This window comes from Ambystoma mexicanum, chromosome 1p (genome assembly GCF_040938575.1).
Source record: "Ambystoma mexicanum isolate Mex_15411 chromosome 1p, UKY_AmexF1_1, whole genome shotgun sequence".
Taxonomy (NCBI): Eukaryota; Metazoa; Chordata; class Amphibia; order Caudata; family Ambystomatidae; genus Ambystoma; species Ambystoma mexicanum.
In genome coordinates this window covers 140,918,467-140,938,580 of record NC_090921.1, presented here as the reverse complement: position 1 = coordinate 140,938,580, position 20,114 = coordinate 140,918,467, and the positions used below count along the sequence as shown (strand labels likewise).

The following is a 20,114-nucleotide window of genomic DNA, read 5'->3' as shown; positions in this document are numbered from 1 at the left end:
ATCAGAAAGCCAACCTTATCTTTATCTGTTTGGAAGAATCGGGGCTTGAAAGTAAACTGTATCGTGCAGCTATCAAGAAACTCCTTCAATTTGTGAGGATCACTGTCAAATTTACCGGTCTGTTAAGTTGACGGGGGAGATTATGTAAAGGCACAGGCTACCTGTTGCTTTAATTGAGCATTGTCTTGTTTTAAGGTTTGCATTTCTAAGGCCATAGACTGCATAGCAGCCATGAGTTGTTGCATCTGTTGCTCCATTGTGAAACGCCGTCCACCCTGGCAAACTCAATGAGCTTTTCCGGCATCGCTATCTGTTTATTCAACAGTATTGACAATAAATCGCTTGGATATAACTTTCTCACTAACCTGGACAGACAGCGATTCTCAATGAAGACAGCCAGCAAGAGTTTGAAAGATCTCCCGTGAGAATCCTGCCCTCCCATCCCCGTGAGTTAACGGCAGGGAGGAGGAAGGCACAACCCCCAGGGAAACCCTTTCGGGGAAAAAAACCTGGATAGCAGCAAGGCTCCCGACTGGTCAGTTGGATGTGGATGTGGTTCCTTAGAAGAGTTGGTATGCAAGGGGAAGAGCGTTCTTTCTATGAAGGGGAGACAGAACAGGTAAGTGCAACGGACAGGAGGTTTATGAAGTACAGGGTAGAGTAGAATAAGGGGGGAGCAACTTACTATAACTTCTGAATGGAGCCAACTAAACTGCGTGTAAAATCTCTGCAACTCGAGAGAGCCAGAGAATAGTTTCCAGCACAGCGGTGCTGCAAATAACAGAAAGAATATCCACGTGATAACTGCTTGCTGGAAAACAGGTGTAGGAAGTATTTGAGGGTGATAAAGTCAACACTCACTGTCGAGAGCGGAACTTCTCTCAAAGGAAATACTGAAGGAGCGGGAGTCTCGGAGCAAAGAATAGGCCAAAGAGGAAATCTGTGAAAGAGTAAAGGGATAGTAGAGGAAGTAAATGCACAAGGATAATTGTAGTCAATGAGTCTGCAAAGTAGAAGCAGACTTACGGAGCGCCGATAAAAGCAGTAGAGACGCACTTGCTTGAAGCTCTTCCTTCCTTATCAAAGGTCACGTGATCAGTCGCGGACGTTGCTGGCGAACGTGAAACATCTAGACCACTGCTTCCAGTATGAGACACTAGAGCGTCGGCCGTCTTAAAGGTAATGTTTCTAACCGTACCACCTAATCTCTTACGTTGCCACCACAACCAATGCTGGTAATGTGTAACACTCCCCAGTTTAGCTTTTTTTGCTGGAATTAGAAAGATATCATAGCTATTCCAGAAAGGTGAGGTAAGCAACCAGGTTTCTTGCAATAAAATGATGTCAGGTTTTGTCAATATAGACTCCTTGTTGTTAATCAGATGTTTAAACCCCCTGGAGTTCCAGCTAACTAAAGACCATGTGCTGAGATTTACAGGGTTTAGCTAATTCTGATTGTCTGCTGAGTCACTATTGCAAAGAATATTTGTTGCAGATTGATATTTACCAACATCATTTGACATAGAAGTCACTTGGGAGGAGTGAATAGATGATTGACTCAAAAAGCGTCTGGCCTGTTCAAATAAAGCCCAATTCAAAGAGTTGAGATCTGACCGCCCAGATGGTATTAAGTACAACTCTAGAATTTAACCATAGAGTAACAGCTGTTCTTTTTGACAGATCCACAAATTCAACCAGTTCTAAGTCTATTGTTCCAATATCATCCAGAGCTGGGATTTCACAGAAAATTGACAATACCGAAGAGCGGCTCAAACTATATTGAATACATGGGAACGGACGACACATCAGAGTAAGAGAGTGAATAGCTGGTCTTTTGCGAGGTTGTTTCAATGCTTTAGCATGAGTCATAGATATATTCTGAGCCTTTTTAATTTGTTCTTTAGGAGATCTTGTTTCTTCTAAGATTTGTAATAAGGTTGATTTAATAAGCTGTTTAAGATCAATATCTGTAATCAAATTACTCTTTACTGCTTTGGACTCGTGTTCAGCTGCTTCATTGGAAGATTGTAACGGAACTACCGTATTAAGTAAGATGGTGTTACGTAAAATTGACTTAGGTTTCTGATTTAATTGAACTCCTACGGCTCCTTGATCATTTGTCACATTATTTGGATTCGGGCACTGAGTGTCATATGGGCAAAATCTAAGAGCTATTTGAGTTGGTCGAGCAGCCATGTAAGCATCTACTGCATGGCGTATTTCATTCTGACGCAATGCCAGAGTATCAATCTCATTTCTTGGAAGTTCCTGGTCAATAACAAGAGTTTTGCTCTGTTCAGATGGAACTGGCAGAGCTGCAACCAAGTCATCTAATGGTTGGTATGCTTGGGTCCTGTTCTCAGGTTGTGAGGGAACTATTTGTCTTTTTGAGGTGGTTTGCAAAATGTATTTTTTTGAAATCGCTTTAGAGGCTGTTACAGCAGCCGATTTAGGTTGAGGCATGGTTTTTATAAATCGTTTCGATTGGGAAGAAGAAATTCCTTTAATGTTTTTAATGTTCTCTGACTTTTTCTTTTCTGGCCCTGATTTTTCTTCTTTTTTTTTTTTACCTTTAGACTTGTGGCTCGGCCCTGAGAACAAGGAATAGTTTTCGTTAGAATGTGTCTTTGTTGTGGTTTGTTTCTCAACAGGACTATTTTCCAACATTTGTGGATTAAGTTGTACATTCTCACACTGTTGTTCAACAATCGGCATAGGTATGAACGGAACAGCATAATCATCCGGTTTGGAGATATTATGCCCCAAGACTTCGTCTATCATAGGTGTTTGAGTCTTGATCACTGAAATGCCCTGCATGGCTGTTTTTATACCCTTCTGAGATCGCAAATTGGTTTGGTATGTTTGCTGCCAAATCAACATTTTTTCAAGTTGTATTGCTTGAAGGGCTAATCTTGTATCAAGGGTTTCAAACAACTTAGCTAAGGATTGAATTGCTAAGTCCATCGCGGTTAACGCTATTTCCGTTAGATCATTCGCGGGAGTTGTTTTATCCACTTCCATTAATGGGGGCCTAGGAGACTTAACTTATGGAGTGCAGAGAAGAGGCATAAAAGAAGGGACCCAAGGCTTCATTCTCCGTGGAGTAGGAGCAGCAAAGGAGAGTTCTTTAACGGATAATGAAACACTTGAGTTTAAAAACGTCTTAGGTGATTTTGACACATTTGTGGGCAGTGTGTGAGATGAGAAGCCCGAAGCATTCGGGTCTATATCATTAACAACCGGTTCCTCAGGCACGCTCATACCAGAGTTAATAACAGAAACAACCCCATCACCTGTCAGAACATTACGGAGAAGTACACTGTCAGTTAGTGAAACATTTTCTTTCGCAAACATAACAGATACAGAGTCATTGTCAACTATTTTCGCTTTTACCTTTTCATTTATTTCACCTTGCTCCACTGTCTTTTGCTTTTTTTCCAAGTCCAATAAAGTGGCTAAGTTGCAGTCAGTAGGGGGAGCTCCAACAGTTCGAAATGGAATCGGTATAGAGTCATTTTCTCTTTGCCCTTTGCCGTGCGTGTTGTTTTCCTGGCAAAAGGAGCGAATGTCAGCATCCTTTGTTTCACTTTTCCACAAGGCAACTTTGGACTGGGCATTGTTTAACAATGGAGTAGATGAGGAGCGAACACGTTTTAATGGTCGCTCCGGTGAAGGACATACCATTGAAGGTATTATTTTGTATTGCCGTTCGTGACAGCATTCCTGACTTTAGTGAGGCAATATTGCGTTTCATCTTAATGTTTGCCTGCTAGAGTTACACCCTTGAGAGAATGACCGAGCAGTCACCCGGAAGCACCGCCTGGACTGCAAAAGCGCAAAACAAGCGGGGCAAAGCGGCCAACCAGGGACTTGCTTCGGTGCACGCGCGCAATGCGCGTGCCTCCCAACTTTTATAGCCCCGCCTGTAGGGGTGCAACAGCAAAGCCTGTAAGTAAATAGAGAAGATAAATACCAACTCCCATATAACGTTGGTGCCAATTGTGCTAAACAAAGTTGTTTTTCACCTTATGGTAATTGGAGTTTGCAAATATAGTTCAAAGGAGAACACGTCCAGACAGCGTAACGCGGCCAAGCGGTACTTCCAGGGACTTGCTTTGGTGCGCGCGTGCAGTGCATGCGCCTCCCAACTTTTATAGCCCCGCCTTATGGTAATTGGAGTTCGCAAATATAGTTCAAAGGAGAATACGTCCAGACAGCGTAACGCGGCCAGGCAGTACTTCCAGGTACTTGCTCCGGTACTTGCTTCGGAAATACCGTATATGGCTCTGGGGCTGCCTCATCTCAGAATGACTGGAGCCTTCCCAGGTGTTGTGGGCACACCCTAGGGGTAGGACCTGTGTGAATGGAGTTGGGAGTCAACTCACAATCTCTGTTGTGGGTGTCTGGTTTCTGTGTGTGTGACACAATGAATGAGCCAGCTCGGACTGAATCTGACATGAATGTAGTGCAGTGTGCTGAAAGACTGGGTACTTACCCCAAACCACATTCTTTGTTATGGGTTTCTGGGTGGAGGGAATGTGCCGAATGCCTCTGAGCCTGATTGGCTGCCTCCCTGCATGAATGCCCTTCTGTGTGATTTGCTGACTGAGCCTGGCTCAGCCAGAGTGAATGGAGGACAGATGTGTATATCAGGGGACCTCTCACTTACCATTTTGTTCAGAAGCCGAAGTCGAAGCTGAAGCAAGAAGAAGCTGTTACTTGAAGCCCAGCTGGGGGAGAAGTCTGCTGCTGCATGTTCTACACAAATGCTGCTGTGTTCTTCCAAGGACTGATCCAGAAAGGACCTGCAAAGGAGACCTCCCCGAGCTACGAGGGACAATCGTGCAAACTGCTGTTCTTCATCCCAGTAGCCTGGAAGCCAGTCCTGTGTGCCTGCCATCTGGAGAATGGGTCTCTGTGAGTCCTGAAGAGGAGTGTCTGGACATCTCGAGTCGAAGAAGTCCATTGGTGTCACCCAGGATCCGGAGGTGAGTTTCTTGATCGCTGGAAGCCGTTGCTGCCTACTGCCCAAAAGAGAGGGTACCCTGGCATGGTGCTACTGGGCTCCTGGAGCTGCAAAGGTTTCAAACTGCCTAAGAATATTTCAAGGGACATCCTCACCATCATCACTGAACACTTTTTCCCGCCTAAGAGAGTCCAGAGTCGCTGAGTGCTGAGGAAGGTCTGTTGGTGGGTTTCCCACCACCAGAAGCTAACAAAGATGTGAGTGTCCAGACTTGGTGAGGGTCCGAGGTCCACTCCAGTGGTCGAGGCCAGGTCGCCAGAAGCCATCCAGAGGTCTGTGTTGCAGCTGCAGCACCGAAGAACTGAAAGTCGGACAACTGCAATATTCCGAAACCCGACACAAATATTGACCTATGCACCCGTCGCCACCAGAAGTCATCGAAGGGTCCCAGGGGTCTTACTCTCACCTGCCAAGACTTTAAGGAGCCCACAGCAAGTTTCATCCCCTCAGGACTTCTGCAGTCAGAGAAATCATCGAAGGAGATCACCACAAAGAGTAAAACTGGTGCCCTTCAGAAAGACTTTGGTTACATTTTTCTCGTGGACTCAGCATCCCAGTGGCTCCTTCTTCCAAGGGGGGGTCCATCCTCGGAGGGTATTGTCGAGTGAAATCGAGAAACTCTGCCACTTCGCCTGCCAAGGTACTGTGAAGAGGAATAGCATCTTTTAGCCTCAGGTGTCGTCCAGGGGTCCCAGATTCGTCTTGGATCCTGTTCTCCTGTGGCCTCTCAGGTACTTTGGCGGTGGTAGAACCATTTAAAAGAAAGTACAAGGTTATTGAGCATTATTGGACTGGGCTGTAAATGAAAAGGTAAGTTACTCCCTAACCGTTTCCTTAAAGTTTGCCCAGGTGGGGGGATCCTCACACAGAATTGTGTGTCAAGCTTAAAGAAAGCATTCTGACACTGTTCACAACTAACCTGCCTTTCTTCCCTATTCTATGCTGATACACCTCACTTAAGAATTCACATGCCTATTTAAAACTGTCTGCAGTCAGTGCATCTATTACTGAAATTAAGTATTGTGTGGTACCACATAGAGTGTATATATTTGCCATTCTTTGAATAAGTATTCCAAGTACAAAGTGTTATTATTTATATGTGATGTATTCCTGAGCCCATATTTTATATATAGAAGCTGTGTTATCACCTAAAATAGTGTGTGGACGTTGTGGGGGCTTTGGGGAAACACTGTACTTAAGAACCTGACTGCACTACCTCCTGAAAACCTAAGCCTGGCTGCTCGTGCATTGCTACCAAATTGAGAGCCTTGCGGGGGTATTCTGTGCCTTTATCTAGCCATATAGAGGGAAGAAGTACAGATACCCCCTCCAGTCTTTACACTAGTGGTACAGCAGTGGGTCACTGGTTTTAAGACTCAGGGCCTCATCACGAGTTGGGCGGTAACGCCAGCGCTATTACCGCCGGCGCTATTAGCCCTACCGCCAAACCCCCCGCGCTATTAGCGCCGGATCACTGGTTTGGCAGAACGGTTAGTGCCCATTAACAATTGGGCCCATTCGGGAATTCCTCATTCCCCATTAGGCCCAATGGGGAAAATTTTAACTATTACCGCTGGCGATTTCCCACTGGCAGTAATAGCACCGGAAATTGGCAAATTTGCTGCTACTGCCGCATTTAAGTGTTACGGCCAGACTCGTGATGAGGCCCTCAGTGTTTAACCTAGCTACTACAAAATATCCACACTCCTTTATTAATTTAAAGCTCTATTATTTTATACTGATAACCAGATCACAATCGAAAACATTGCACATGGTAAATTGACCAGGATGAGCTCAGTGGCTCTCCAGAGTGTTTGTGACGTGAGAGAAATAGATTTTGAAGATAGTCTAGGGCAGAGCTTATAGCTGCCCTTGTGGATTACCAGACAGATTTTGATACTCATGATGAAAATGGGGGCGGGGGCTCTGATGGGGTCCTTACCCTTAGTGAAGTCCTAGATGTTGCCACTGGGATTGCCACCTCTCCTGCCACTTCTATTCCAAAACCCTGCATTGTTTCTTCAGGGGATGCCCTGGAACTTGAGTTATTAAGGACTTTGAATACAAAACATTAGAGACTAAAGCTGAGTTGAAGAAGGAGTTGGCACAACAAGTTATACTCAAAGAAAATATCTTGAACTCAAAGATAGGGATCTTGAACTCAAAAATAGAAACAGTGAAAGTCACAAACTCCAGGTAGAGAAAGCTAAGGTGGAAACTTCAGCCAAACCAGTTGAGAGTGTCAGGTCTCCTCCTACCAAGCTTATGAAAGATGTGGTTGGTTTGTATGTGGAGGGGTCTGATATCCTCCAATAGATAGAATCATTTGAGATAGTGGCTTGTTGTATCCATGATGTTGACCATAGAGATTGGGCAAAGTGTTTGTTAAGTAGAGTACCTCATACTGATTATGACTGTATTCTGAAACTGAGTGCAGAAGAAAGAAGACAGTATGAGTGCATGAAAGCTGCTTTGATTGCCAGGTTTGGCAAGACACCTGCCCAGTATCTTAAGAGGTTCAGGGATTATAAGAAGAGAGAGAATATGTCTTGGGTTGATTGGGGGAGTGCTGCACATATGCATATGATGGGATGGGTTGATGATTACAAAGTGAAGTCTTTTGTTGAATTGTCTCACCTGTTGTTTTTAAAAAAAAAATTCTGAGGCTTGTTCACCAGAGCTGCGTCAGTACATTGCTGACCAGAGTATCTTGTATCCCTTTAAGTTAGCCAAGTTGGCTGATAAGTGGGTCTCCCACAGGGTGTCCCCTAATCAACCCAGTGGGAAGGACAAGGACAAAGAGAAAGGAACCATCAGAAGGCTGAGGAGTCCAAGAAGCAGCCACATCCAAATACACATAAACATGCCCATGCACTTGCGCGTGCTCAGTGTCACTGGGCCTAGTAAGATCATTTTTATGTTGTGCTGTGTTCTCCCCTGTTCTCCTCCCTTGCCTAGTCGCGCTCTGAAACACTTGTGTACGAGCGCGATACAAATAAAATATCATATCATATCATTCTCCCTCTAAGGTTAAAAATGCGAGTGGGGATAAGTCTCATGGGGATGGGAGTTAGCGTAGTGGTGCTCCTGTTGCAAAACAGGCTCCCAGTGGATCCTATTCAATCACTCACATTCCTGGCACCTGTTGGGAATGTGGGGCCTTGGACCACAGAAAGGGTGACCCCAAGTGTAACGGTAAGGCACTTGGTGTCCAGGCTATCACCCTGAGCTACCCTTAATCTATGCCTGAGGTGGAGGACACTGGCCTCCCTCCTCTCCAGGAATCACCTTTGGTGCTCTTGCAGACATTTCCTTAGTATCCCTTGGGACCAGTACTCAGACGTACTGGCTACTATCCCACAGAACACTAGAAGATTTTTTAGAAGTTTCCTCGGAAATGGCCAGCTTACTGGTTTGAGAGACACTGGGTTTAGCATGAAAGTGGTGGTCAGGACCCTGCTCAGGCCGGAGGACTGCGTAGGTACTCTTCTGAGAACCACAAGGTTAGCTGGTGGGCCTTCCAAATTATCTCCTCTAGCCCTGGCCACCATTCAGATTGATGACAAGACAGCAAAGCTTCCGGTCCTGGTTCAGGACAATGTACCGGCCGAAAGTTTGTTGGGTAATGATCTAGTAGAGATGGGCTCAATTTCAGATGGGTTATCCCTGACCGTTGCTGCAGTCACTAGTTCACACAGGGTCTGACTGATAGTCAGTTAACCAAACCAAAGGGAAAACACAAGGCTAAGAGGAAGAGTAAGAAGAACACTTCTGTGAAGGGGGCTCCTTCTCTTCCAGCTGTTTCAGCAGCACCCACTGTCTTCCCAGCTACTGAAGGGCTACGCCCAGCGGTGACCCTAGACTCAACTCCAGAGGGATAAGAGCCAGAGTATCCTCCTCAGGGAGAGGTACTCAACCCAGAGGATCACCCTGACCTTCAATGCCTGCTGGATGAAGGTGGGCCCTCTAGGGGAGATTTTTGTAAGGGTCAAAGAGAGTGAAAATATCTTGAGGGTCTAAGATAACTGGCCCAGGCCTAGGCACAAGGTAAAGTGCCTAGGTCATTTAAGAATTTTGGGGAGGGCGAGCTCCTTTACAGTGAGCCCACTCAGCCTGAACCTGGTGCAGTCAAGAGGTTGGTTGTACCCCAGGTTTACAGGCCCTTCTTTTTGCAGTTGGCACATGAGGTACACTTAGCTGGTCATCCTGGCACCAGGAAGTCCAAGCAAAAGCTCTCAGCCCACTTTTATTGACCCAGAACGGGAGTAGAAGTGGAAGCTTACTGCAAGACCTGTCCCACTTATCAGTTGTCTGGCAAGACTGGAGACAGTGTCATTGCCCCACTGCAGCCTTTGGCAGGGGTTGGCACACCATTTGAGAGGGTGGGCATCGACATTGTTGGTCCACTTGACCCTCCCACATCAGGTGGACACAGGTTCATCCTGGTAATGGTAGATAGTGCCACCATATACCCTGAGGCTATATCCCTTCGGACCATAACAGCCAAAGTGGTTGCCAGCGCTCTCCTGGGCATTTTTTACCGGAGTTGGATTTCCTAAAAAGGTGATCTCTAACAGAGAAACCAACTTCATGTGTAGTTACAGGCAAGCTATGTGGAAGGAATGTGGTGTAACCTATACGTTCTCCACCTCCTACCACCCTCAGACCAATGATCTGGTTGATTTAATAAGACTCTCAAGGGCATGTTGGGTGCTTTGGAAGAGCCCCTAAGGGGGAAATGGGATCTTCTCCTACCATGGCTGCTGTTTGCCTACAGAGAGGTGCCTCAAGAAAGTGTTGGTTTCAGCCCCTTTGAGCTTCTCTTTGGACATCCAGTGAAGGGGCCCCTTGCCTAAATACGAGAAGGTTTGGAAGCCACCCCTCCAGGTCCTGCCAAGCAAGTCGGGGCTATGTGTTAGGCCTCACAAGTAGGATGACACAGATGATGGGCCAGGCAACAGCAAACCTTAAGACAGGTCAAGAATTGAACAAGTACTGGACTGAGGAAGGCATGGCATCGAGCATTAGAAACAGACACAATGGATACAAGTTACAAAAACCTTTATTTATGAATATGCTTGGGATGGTAGAATTCCTAACTGTCCCTAACTCTAAAATGGGAGTAATCTCAACCATTACACAATAACAAATACGTCCAAGTCAGTCTGGTCAAAATAAACAGGCATATACTAAGAAAACGTAACCTTGCCCTTCGTCTCACGATAACAAAATGTTTCAAGGGAATACAAAACGGAAAAATATTGTCAAAAAGAAATGACAGAATGCATAGCTCTCAACTCACCCGCTTTTGGCGGGTGTCACCCGCCAAAGAATCTAGACACCCGCCCACCCGCCAGCTCATCTGTTTCACCCGCCTTGGCAAAGGTGGGATCTACGATTCATATTTTTGCTGGGACCCGATTTCGAGATCCTGAAATCGGGTCCCGGCGCGACTCTTCCTGCGCGAATGGAGGCGTGAAAAGCAAGTGTCATGCTTTTCACACCCCCATTTCCTCCCCCTTCCCCTCCCTGACGCTCTCCTCCAATGAGAGGATTGTGCCTGGGAGCATTCCCCCCCACCCCCTTCCCGCAAAAGGTCAGCGACATAGAGTAGGACTGCCTTTTCATGTTTTTACGATAGTCCTACTTTTATGTTTATGGCCTTTCTGGGTTTTCACCCGCCTTGGTATCAAAAAAGGTTGAGAGCTATGCAGAATGGCTTCAGAACTCCCTTCCCCAGGTTCAAACTCCCCCCCCCCAGGGTCTAGAGAGTTTCTTAATAAACAAAGGATAGGTGGATGGCACAGTTCAATCTTAGGCTTTCAATTTCTGGAAGTTTAATCACTTCCTTAGGCTTCACGCGCCTTGTTATTGTTATTGTTGTTATGCATTTATATAGCGCCTTATATACCATTGGAAGGCGCTGGTAGGTTGAACGCCCTCGGGAACCGAAGTTCAGATCAGTAGAGAGAGTCGAGAGAGTGAAAGGTGCGTGTGAGCACCAGGTATGTGTGCAGCTCGTGCGGTATCCGTGTAATAGCTGCTTCTTAGCGGTAGGTGTGGTGGTTGAGAGATTTGGGGTATGTGTTCGATCTGGCAGGATTTATCCAGACCGGATGTGGCTGCGATAGGCCTGAGGAGAATCCCTGGCTGGGGGTGGGGCGATGTAACCAGCAGTGTTTACTTAGAATGATGTGGAGAGAGCGGCAGATGTTGGTATGTGAACATATATACCGAATGGTGTCATAGTATCTCTGTGATCTAGTTGAGTGGTGATGTAAAGGAGAGAGTAAACATGGTGGTGTGATATGATGGGTTATATGCTCTTTCAAACGTTCTCTGCATTCCATACCATACTATATACGTCACACAATTCTATGTGCTCTAGTCCGTTCCATGCACTCCTATCCACTCCATGCATCCCAGTCTGCTCCATACACTCCGGTCCGTTCCATGCGCTCATGCATTCCGGCTCGCCCCTCACGCTCGAGACTGCTCCGCGCGCTCCAGTCCGCGTGCGTACTCCAGTCGGCCCCATGCATGCACTCTTGTCTGCCCCACGCATGCACTTCGGTCTGCCCCATGCATGCACTTCGGTCTGCCCCACGCATGCACTTCTGTCTGTCCCACGCGTGCATTCCTGTCCGTCCCATGCTCAACGCATTCGGCAGCTCTGCGTATTCATCCATTCTACGCAATCATCAGTATTGGATGCGATCTGTGCTTGTCATCAATATTCAGTTCATATGACCTCAATTTCTCAAAGTTCTGTACAGGCTTCCCTCTGCCACGCTCGGGCCTGTCTGGTTTCATTTTATCACACAATTTCTTACAGTTCTCCACAGGCACCGCTCTGCCCGGCTCGAGCCTGCCTTGTTACTCAGGTGGGGATTCTTTACCCGGTTTTTTTTTCCTTTCAAGATCTTTACTGTCGATGCCTTTTCAATACTGCAAGGAATTTTACATAGACCTCTGCATGACCACTTTGACCTCTCTTTCCATGATCCTTCAGTTCACAATCCATCCACATCACTTGGTACCTATAATTACCGTTTTCTTTATTCTGCATTCTTGGGCTATTCAAAAGTTCATGTATAACACCAATACCTCTTGGTATTTCTTTTCCCCCATGCCTCTTGGGACTTGTAGTTCTTATTCTCTTATCTTTTCCAAAGTTCATATTCAATACCAATACTTCTTGGCATTTCTTTCCCACCAATGCTTCTTGGTACTTGTAGTTCTTATAATTTTACCTTTTACCTTGTTGTCAGATTTCACAATTCACATCATCTCTTGTAGCACCAATGCCTCTTGGTACTTGTGGTTCTTATTTTACCTTTGCCCTCTTGGCGTGTTTCACTTTTGCCCCCTTGGCGTGTTTCACATTTCACATATTTCAGCTTCTTCTTTTTTAACTTTCTTTCCTTTGATCTCCGCTTGTAACATCTTTCAAACTTTCATCAAAATTTCGTAACATTTCACAGAGACTTTTTCGAATCTGCGACTTCCTCTTGCAGGCACACTCTGCTACTCTGTATCCTTTTCCTTTAACAATTGCTTTCTTCTTTCACATTCCAGAAGATCACAAGATATTCCTGGTGGAGTTCCATGAGAAAGGACACTACAGATTATTTTTCTACATGTGGTAAAAATTCTAGAGCCAAAACATTTCGACAGAAACCCATGGGACTATTACACACTCTGCCGGTTCCTGACCATCCATGGTAATACTGTTCGATGGACTTCATAACTGACCTCCCCCGCGATCAAGCTAACACAGTAATACTCAATATTGATTGATACATTTTCCAAGATCTGACATTACATTGCCATGAAAAACGTGCCCTCAGCCCATGTCGTTGTGTTATGTTTCCTCCATAACATAGGTAAAGAAAAATTGGGTACTCCCCGATTTTTTGTTTTCGGGGATCAATCTTGAAAAGAGGGGAGGGAATATAGACACACAAAAAAGACACACTACTATCTTTCCATTCTCATTCAATATCTGGAAATGATTGCTTATCTCTTGGCAAGACTTGTTTTTCTCTTGACAAAATTCACCACAAACTTGGCTCTTGGCAATGCTTGTTTCCCTTCCAATAATGTTCATCACAAACTTGACTCTTGGCAATGCTTGTTTTCCTTCCAACAATGTTCATTCAATATGGTTGAACTTGCTCTGTACACTTGACACGCCACGGGGTCCCCTTAACTTCGGGCAGACTCACTGGTTTCCAGTCACCTGTCTGTTGGCTTCAGTGTCGCGCTTGAAAACCTTATTTTGATTCTCCCTGCTCTGTGCCACCTTTTCACAGCCCCAGGTTCACCTTTTCCCAGACTCCGCTTCACTCTGCTGCCTTCCCTGGAGAACCGGCAAGCATTGTCCTTGCAGTCCGCAATCTGCAAACGCCCACGGAGCTTCTCTCTGCTCCTGGCGGTGCTGCAGCATTCCACAACGCCGGTTCTTCTGCTTTTGGCTCACCTGGGAGTCTGGACCTGGCTTCTCTCTGGTTCCCGCTCCTCTGCTGCTGCAGCCTCTTCGGGTCTCTGCCGCTCGTCCTGCGTCCTGCCGTGTTTCCAAAAGGAAACCAAAGTTCTCTCTCTCTTGCACTTGTTTCCTCCATTTAAAGTTCACAGCACCAGTTGAAGCTTCAGAAAGACTAGTCAAACAATAGTCCTTCTTCCGTGTTTGATGCCTCTTCCTCATCCCACTACCAAAGTGGTGTTTGTGTGGGTGAGTCAATAAGGATAGAAGGTATTACTTTGGTGGGTCTCTTTCTAGTCCCAGTGCCTAACTGGTGATTTCTGGGAGATGATTTATGTGAGAGGTGGGCGAGGTGGGGAAGGGACTGATCGTAACCTACAAAGGTCTGGGGAATATTAAACTCATTCCCAAAGGGAAATGGGGAATACTGTGTCCCACCCCAGGGAGCCATATACCCCCTCTCCCCAAGTTTCCTCCACCCACGTAATCCTCCCTTGCAAATCCACCTTCAGGGTCAGGATCCTAAAGCAATGGCCTTTCCCCGGCCCCCTGAGAGGAGAATATATTGGGGAAAGAAGTTGGGAGGACCTCAGATTCCTCACAACTGAAACATGATAATAACAAAATAATAAAAAAGATAGTAGAACGTTCATACACTGAACATCTAGAAATCTGCAAAACAAAAAGTCTTGGTAGGTTATATTATTGATGGCCAGGCATTGACCTAGCAATAGAGTGATTGTCAATCTAGTGAATGTAAGTATAGTGACATTACTAAAAATTAGTGCTTTGCCCTATAAAGCCTACTGAATTGCCTCATCTACTTTGGGATTGTATTGGGTATTATAGGCCACCTAATGTTAGGAGATTTTAGGCCACTGTGTATATTTGCTTTAACAAACATGTACCCTAAAATGGCTAGTAGAAATAATCTTTTTCAAACTGGCAAATGAGAAAGTTATACATTTTTTGGCAAGTGTTTTTAAAATTTAAGACTAACCTAGCAGCATACTTACAGATAAATGTGTGAAATTCATCAGTTGGTACTTTGGAGAAATATTTAAGTGAGAAAAGTATCATACACAATAATTCTTCCATGTATCACCTATACTAAATGGCTGTGTGTAACGGTTTAATACAAACATAATGTAATTAATGGTAATAATGTGCATGGCAAAAGCTAATGATAGGAAATCAAAGAGGGATGTAGAGAAGAAAATTAAGGACTACCAGCTTTCTCCACACAGTACAACTGGGATGGTACTATTTAAGGTGCTGCACAGATGGAAAGCTAATTGTGGCACTTGCCCAGGGTGGTTAAGAAGAGCATGATGGATTGCCTTTGATGAGTGGGACTTGATGGAGAAAGTTAAACAGATAAAAATCAAACTGAATCATGATAATCGCAAAGGTGTCAAACAAAGCAGGAGCTAAAAGCAGCTCCTGGGTATCCAGCATTATCCAGTGGCCAAGAGCTACCACGGGGGAACGAGGAGCTAGTTCATCACATTCCGCAAATCTAAATTCCACATAAGACAGAAACATATAATTTTTTTTTTTTTTTTTACTTGATTTTAACCAAAGAGAATTGATTTTTACAAGGTACAAAAAATTCAGCGTAGCTGTTTCTTTGCTTGCATACCGATTTTTGAGGTCCGTTGATGTAATTTCACAGATTTCATTCTCGACTAAGTTCATTATCAAAATCAGAGTTCAGTAGCCTTTTTTTAAGGCAGCTTCAAGGATCTTGACTGCCACTATAACCCATTTTGTTTTTTTTCCCCGGCAATCAATCTACACCACCAAGTGTATTCTTCTCTAAGAGGGGAGTCCTGGAGTAGCGGCAGCAAGAATGCCGCTCAGAGGTGGGCGGTTTTAGGACAATTCAAAATCAGATGTCTTACTGTTTCTGTAATATCCGGGTTTAGACATAGTCTGCAGGTTTTATTTATTGATTGAGTGCGACTAGCCCAAATTTCTTGCGTTGGCATCAGGTTTAATCTTGTTCGCATGAACATTTTCCGAAGATTCTTGTTTGGAAATTTGATGCAATAATTCAACGGAAGATTCAGTTTATTGGTGGTATGTGGAAGGTGACCAAGAAGTTTATTTGCAGTTGCCAAATTACATGTAGTGATCCAGTCTTCTTGTGCTACTTTGATTTTTTCCGGGTTTTGGATTAAATCCTCATGGGTGCAGGCAAGATCTTTTAGTTTTGACGTTAGTTTTTTTTCCCAAAGGGTCAATGCTTTGCAGCACCCCATCTGAAGTTCTTCTCAAATCATTTTGTATATTGGCAGTGAGTCTGGGTCAATGATTTTCCTCAATGCTCTCATTTGACTTTGTTCTATGGATGCTGACAGAGATAATAAGCCAAATTCGCGTCGTATGGCTGCGATAGATGTCGATTTTGGCAAACCCAAGACAGCTTTCCAGAAGTACTCTTCCAGTTTTGACCAGTTGGAGTCGTGTATGTTGAGCGCCACGTCCATTCCATAGATTAAAGATGGTACCACCTTTTGTCTGTAAAACTGGATCGCCGGTATTAGGGAAAATGTTCCATATTTGTTGTCGATCAGTCTTGTTTGAGTGGTAAGTGTTTTGACTTTAGCCCACAAAGCCACGATGGTTGAGTTCTCAGTTCTTAATTCGTCAATCATTACACCCAAGTACCTGATGTTTGTAACTATCTCGATCTTTACGTTGTCTAAGAACCAGGTACCACCCGGTTTACATTTTGAGAGCTTGTTCCCCAAGATCAAGATTTTCGATTTCTCTACATTTATTTCTAGGTCGTTTTTGGTGATGAATCTGGCCAGGTTTGACCGACTTGAGTTTGGTCCATCAGAATCAAGTCGTCGGCGTAGAGCAACCTGGACACTGCGCTGTTTCCAACTTTTGGAGGGAATGCTCTCAATAAAGTTTGCATGTATTGAAAGTCACCCAGAAATGCGATGAATAATGCAGGGGCTAAAGGACAGCCTTGTTTGACTCCTCTTTCATCCTTTATTGCTTCCGATAGCATGCCTTGTCGGTTTAAACGGACTCGCATAGTTGTCTCTGTATGTAATGCGATTATTGGGTCCAATATTTCCTCTGGACAGTTCCAGTTGGACAATTTCGACCATAATCTTTGACGGCTTACTTTATCAAAAGCTTGAGATAAGTCAATAAACGCAAGGAAAACTTTCGGAGCCCCATTTTTTACGTTGTCCTTGATGATATTCAAGATCAAGATGTTTATACTTGTCGAGGCCGTCTTGAGAAATCCTGTTTGGAAGTGATCGGTTGAAGGAGAGGTTCTTGCCCAGTTTTAAAATTTTGAAAGGAGTAAGGTCGCGAATATTTTGCCCATGATGTCCAGTAGGGCTATGGGTCGATAGTTCGCCGGATTGTCTCTACTTCCTTTTTTAAAAATGGGTACAATAACCGCCTCTGTCCATGTTTTCGGGACTTGTCTAGATATTCTACAATGATCGAAAATTTTTGTTATCAAAAGGGACCATTCCGTTTCATTTTTCTTTAGGTCTATGTTGGTCAATCCATCAGGCCCAGGTGCTCTGGACGCTTTCAGTTTTGAGATTACTGACTTTATTTCATCTTGGACTGCTAAATTTATCAATGGTGTTTCCTTTTGGTTTCCCACCTCTGTAGCAGATATAGAGGTAGGGGCGAATTGGGCAGAGTAGAAAGCTGTCCAGGATGATTCCGGTATCAGGTTGAAGAGTTTGTCATCACTTCGGATGTCCTTGTTCTTTATTAGAGCCCAGAAATCTCCAACACTTTTTGACGTTAATGTTTTTAACATCTGTTCTGCGTCTTTCTGATAAAGTTCCACCCTCCGGTGTCTTACCCATGTTCTGTAAGATCTGGTCGCCGCAGCCAACAATTGTTTATGATTCTCATTGGTATTTCTTTTGTAATCGCGTTGTAGTTTTCTCAGTTCTCTTCGTTTTTGCACTAGTGCTTCGTCATATTCGTGGTGACCAGTTGTTACTGTAGGCTTGCAGCTTTTTTGCTTTTGCGTATGAGGTAGAAGAAGGGGCAGGTAGTTTGGCCTTGTCAGAGCACCCGTGGCATTTTTTTGGACTTCATTGTAGTTTTTTGTTATTTCTTTGATGTTTGATGCTGTGAGCTGAAGCCGCCTTTGGTTCGCTGCCAATTCCAGCTTAGGTGTATAGGTCGATCTCAGCGGAATTATAGATTCCAACGTCATGGTTAAAAGGTTGTGTTCACTTTCTTTCGTTTTGTAGCTCTCGAAGGTAGACGCGTAAGGTAGTAGAGCAAGGGATGTGAAGATGTAATCAAGTGTGGCTGTTGAAGAATCACGTTCCCTGTTGTCCATTGTTTATTACCCCTTATGCTTTAAATGTCATAGATGTGTCCTAATGTTTATAGATTGTCCCAAATGCACGGAATTAATTTCGCATAGGTGTGTTTGCTCGGCATCAGTTGGCCTGGGGAGCCAAAAGTAGCTCCTGGTAGCTGTTGGTGTCAAACTAACTAGGCTCTTTTAGGTTACAAGCAGGAGCCAAATAACTGACTGCTCCCTCAATATCGAAACCCTTCAAAGTGAAGTAAAAGTGGAAGATCCGGTTGCAATAAAATGTCCTGAACCCATAAATTAAGAAATACCTTGATATGCTTGAAGGGTGACACCAGACCATTGTATTGCAAGATTTTAAATTTCTGGAGTAGAGGTTCTAAATGAAAACAAATAAATAAATTAAAGTAATATGTTTTGTATCTGTAAACTTTTGTATAGATTTTATTTACACATGTAAATAATGCCTATAGGTTCTTGTTCTTTTACTACGTATTCTGTTCTACCCCACATGTGACATATGGTACCAAGCAACCATGCTGTCTCCAAATCTTGACAGCCTAGAATGTTCATATTTGAATGTTAGTGAGTCAGGCTTCCAACTTCAGCAGTCGGAGTCTGACTCCACTGTAGAATGAAGATATATATGTTTTAGACTGTCTTTGGGCCTTCACTTGTGACTTGATTTCGTTGCACATCATACTGCCCCCATGTGGGGGGAGATACTGAGCTGTTAGATGTTTACAGCTGGTGTATGAAGGAAGGTGGCTCATTGTACATTGTTTGGCTCGGTTTGGCCACTGCAAATGCCCTAGCTCAGTGTTGTGAGCACACACAAATACCTAAGCACTATCAGTGGCAGCGCACCCTGCAGCATCTTGCTTGAGCTGGTGGCCAAGGGGCCGGTGATGTGTGCCGTCTGCCTAAGTAAGTAATGAAGGAGAGGAAGAAGAAGGCAGCAGCAGCAGCAGGCAGCCTGAAATAACATACATTTCTGCTATTCATGAATCTTTAAAGTATTAAGGAAATGCTTCCTACCAATGGCGTTTTAGTTAATTTTGATATCCCATGTGTGCCACAGTAAATCTGCTTGTTATGCTGCCCGCATCTGTTTAAAGTTTGCGTAGTGAATCATTTGGCTTATGAGGAAGACCTCTGGTTTTAGGAAGGGGCAACCACAAACTCAAATAAAAAAATATTATTGTTTTGTGTCGGGGAAATGGCCTTAACCCTGTCAAATGCACCACCTTTATAATGAATGAGTTTGATCTAAAGATACATTCGAATGATGCTGATATTGTAGTTGGATTTGCTGGTCCCAAGATACACTCTAGCGATGCTGATATTGTAGTTGGGTTTGCTGGTCCCAAGATACACTCTAGTGATGCCTATGTTGTAGTTGTGTTTTCTAACCCCAAGATACACTATAGCAATGCTGATATTGTAGTTGGGTTTGCTGGTTCCAAGATGCACTTCAGTGATGCCTATGTTGTTTTTGCGTTTGCTGATCTCAAGATACACTTAAGCAATGCCTATGTTGTGTTTGCACTTGCTGATCCCAAAATACATTCTAGTGATGCCTATATTATAGTTGCGTTTGCTGGTCCCAGGATGCATTCTAGCGAAGCCTATATTGTTGTTGCCTTGGCTAATCCCAAGATACACTCTAGCCATGTCTATAAGGAAGTTGCGTTTGCTGATCTCAAGATATACTCTAGGGATGCCTATGTTGTAGTTCCGTTTGCTGATATCAGGATACACTTTAGCGGTGCCTATATTCTTTCATTGCGTTTGCTTACAGAAACCTAGCTGGACACAGCAGATCCCCCAAGTGGTGGTGGAAAAATGTATGGATTATACAAACCCTGCCTTGAGTTAAGTTGAACCTGATGCTTTGATATTTCATTAGGACACCTTTTAGCCAATGGACAGCATCAATATGAAATTTGAGATGCTTGTTTTTGACATGAGGAGAACCTCGTTGAAGAGAAGAAGCCATGGCTTGTTCTCTCCAACTTACATATGCACTCACCAAAACTAACATTCTCTTAGATGTCTAGCTGTTTTAATACATACATTCATCCCAAGATATGGCCATTATTCTTGGTGTTACATGGGCATGCCTAATGTGCAGTTCCATTTCAGAAACAATTCTAGAGAAAATCTATCCTATTGTTTAATGTTTGTATTTTACTTGACTCCCTAAAATTAAGAGCAACATGCATGTGGGGGTAAAGCTTAACCAATGTGCGGAATCGTAAATAGAAAAGAACTTCAAC

General features: G+C 44.2%; 1 protein-coding gene across 4 annotated transcripts in view; it reads right to left on the bottom strand.

The window, feature by feature from the left end:
• Nucleotides 1-20,114, bottom strand: part of FBXO24 (F-box protein 24) — a 1,263,390-nt gene that overhangs the window by 1,118,132 nt on the left and 125,144 nt on the right. The window lies entirely within an intron of this gene.